Source organism: Lathyrus oleraceus, chromosome 3 (genome assembly GCF_024323335.1).
Source record: "Lathyrus oleraceus cultivar Zhongwan6 chromosome 3, CAAS_Psat_ZW6_1.0, whole genome shotgun sequence".
In the NCBI taxonomy this organism is placed as follows: Eukaryota; Viridiplantae; Streptophyta; class Magnoliopsida; order Fabales; family Fabaceae; genus Lathyrus; species Lathyrus oleraceus.
The window spans coordinates 134,032,708-134,036,048 of NC_066581.1; positions in this window are offsets into that span (position 1 = coordinate 134,032,708).

The window sequence follows — 3,341 nt, forward strand, 5'->3', positions numbered from 1 at the left end:
AGCAAGATACAAGCAATATACATACCAACCAAGCTCTTCTCCCCCTTTGGAATTATCAAAAAGGATGGGGAAAAGAAGATATAACAATTTTTACCAAATAATAGAGGTAACATAATAACATGACAATTAAAGCATGACAACATAATAGAACATACTATAGCATAAGAAAACATACTATAAAAGGTAATATATAGTGGTAGAATATAAGTGGGTAATAAAGAGTGATGTGGGTAGTAAAAGATAGGTTGAATCTTGACTAAGTGAGGAGGATGAATGTTGACCAAACATTTAAGAGAATTCAACCATAATTAAAGTAGTAGAAGATAAAAATAGAAGGTATATATAAAACAACATTTATGGCAAAAACGCAGTGATGTAACCGGTTACTTACTTCATGTAACTGGTTACATGGTGTGAAAAAAGAAAAACATAATCAAATAAAATGTAAGTTACAGTGATGTAACCGGTTACCTACGTCATGTAACCGGTTACATGGTGCAGAAATGACCAAACAGAGGCAAAAATACATATATGCACAGTAATGTAACTGGTTACTTACCTTATGTAACCGGTTACAGGATGCAAAAAAAATGAGAATTAAAAGCAATAAAAACATATTTTTGCACATGTAACACATATAGAACCTTCACAAATGAAATTGTGAAGATTTATTAAGGTAGAGGAATATATAGCATGCACCTTAAGTGATGAATATGCGTGTCATACGTCATGTTCGTACAAAATCCCAAGTTCTCTCCGAATCTTGAAGAAGGGTTCTTTGGCAAGCGATTTTGTGAAGATATCTGCTAACTGATTATGTGTATCTACAAAAGTGACTTCAACATCTCCTTTAAGCACATGATCACGAAGAAAATGATGTCGAATGTCTATGTGTTTGGTACGAGAATGCATGACCGGATTCTTTGTAATATCATAGAGACACCAGATTTGTCTTGATCAACATAAGTTCCGGATCCCATTGGTGTAGACATTGCTTTACAACTATCCATGTCGAATCTTTTCAACAACTCTTTGCAATACTTTGATTGGTTGATGAAAATGCCATCCTTTAGTTGCTTGATTTGAAGTCCAAGAAAATAGTTCATCTTTCCCATCATGGACATTTCAAATTCTCCTTGCATTATGAATGAGAATTCTTCACATAATTCTTTGTTGGTTGATCCGAAGATGATATCGTCAAGATATACTTGAACTAATAGAGTATGGTTCTTAATTTTCTTTATGAACAATGTCTTGTCAACTTTACCTTTTTCAAAGCCATGTTCGCATAAAAAGTTGCTAAGACGATCATACCATGCTCTTGGTGCTTACTTTAATCCATAGAGTGCCTTTTTCAACTTGTAGACATGTGAGGGATGCTTGAAGTCTTCAAAGCCCGGGGGTTGTTTGACATAGACTTCTTCATTGATATAGCCATTCAAGAATGCGCTCTTGACATCCATTTGAAAAAGCTGAAAATTTAAAGAGCAAGCATAAGCAAGTAAAAGACAAATAGCTTCTAACCTTGCAACGGGAGCGAAAGTTTCTTCAAAGTCGATTCCTTCCTCTTGATTATACCCTTGAGCCACCAACCTTGCTTTGTTTCGAACAATTATACCATTCTCATCAAGCTTGTTCTTAAACACCCATCTTGTACCTATGATGTGTTTATCACTTGGTCTAGGAACAAGTTCCCAAACTTGATTCCTTTCGAATTGGTTTAACTCTTCTTGCATAGCAATTATCCATTGATCGTCTCCTAAGGCTTCATCAACTTTGGAAGGTTCAATTTGAGAAACAAACGCCATATTCAAACAAGCATCTTAAAGATTTAGTCTTGTTGTAACACCTTGACTAATGTCACCAATAACTTTATCAATTGGATGATCTCTATGAGTTCTCCATTCTTTCGGTAGATCGTTGACATTTGTATTTGGTTGTGAAACTTCTGCTTGTTGTTCCGATGGATCTTTGTTGGTATCTTTGGAAGAAATTTCTTGAGGGATTTCTATTATATCATCATCATCATCACATATAATAATATCCTCCTTGGAGGGGTTAGATTCATCAAAAGATACATGCATTGATTCTTCAATTTTTAAAGTTCTTTTGTTATAAATTCTAAAAGCTTTACTAGTAAGAGAATAACCAAGAAATATACCTTCATCGGATTTTTCGTCAAACTTACCAAGATTATCTTTGTCATTGTTAAGGACAAAACATTTGCATCCAAAGATGTGAAAATAAGCAATGTTTGGTTTCCTACCCTTAAATAGTTCATATGGAGTCTTCTTTAAGATAGGACGAATATTAACTCTATTACTTACAAAACATGTCGTGCTCACCGCATCCGCCCAAAAATACTTAGGAAGATTTGAATCGCTAATCATTGTTCTTGCAAGTTCAACAAGTAATCTATTCTTTCTTTCAATAACTCCATTTTGTTGAGGAGTTCTTGGTGCCGAGAAGTTGTGAGATATTCCATGTTCTCCGCAAAATTCTTCAAACGAAGCATTTTGAAATTCTCCACCGTGATCACTTCTTATGGAGGCGATTGTTAATGATTTCTCATTTTGAATTTGTATGGCATATTTCTTGAATGCCTTAAATGCATCATTTTTCTGCACTAAAAATAATATCCAAGTGTATCTAGAAAAATCATCAACAATAACTAAAGCATATAAATTACCTCCGAAACTTCTTGTTCTTGATGGACCAAATAAGTCCATGTGTAACAGTTGTAGTGGCCTAGAAGTGGACACCACATTTTTGGATGTGAAAGTTGACTTGGTTTGCTTCCCCTTTTGACATGCATCGCAAAGCCTATCTTTGATGAATTTTATCTTTGGCAATCCAATGACAAAGTCATGTTTTACTAACTTACTTAAGTGCTCCATGTGAATGTGAGCAAATCTCTTATGCCATAACCATGAGTCATTGTTTTTTCCACAAGACACTTAACCTTCAAAGAAACATCGTCAAGGGAAATCATGAAAATATTATTAATTCTCTTACCTATAAGCATTACCTCTTGTGTGATTTCGTCTTCAATTAAGCATTCATCTTTTGTGAACCTTATTTTGAATCCTTTGTCACCAAGTTGGCTTATGCTTAAGAGATTGTGCTTTAGTCCTTCGACATATAGCACATCTTCGATGGATATGAAATTTGGTGCACCTACTTTGCCTATGCCAAGAATTCTTCCTTTGTTGTTATCTCCATAAGTAACATAACCCTTGGCCTTAAGCTTTAGATCTGAAAATTTGTGCACATCACCGATCATATGCTTAGAGCACCCACTATCCAAATACCAAAGATTTGTTGTGGCCTTCAAGCATACC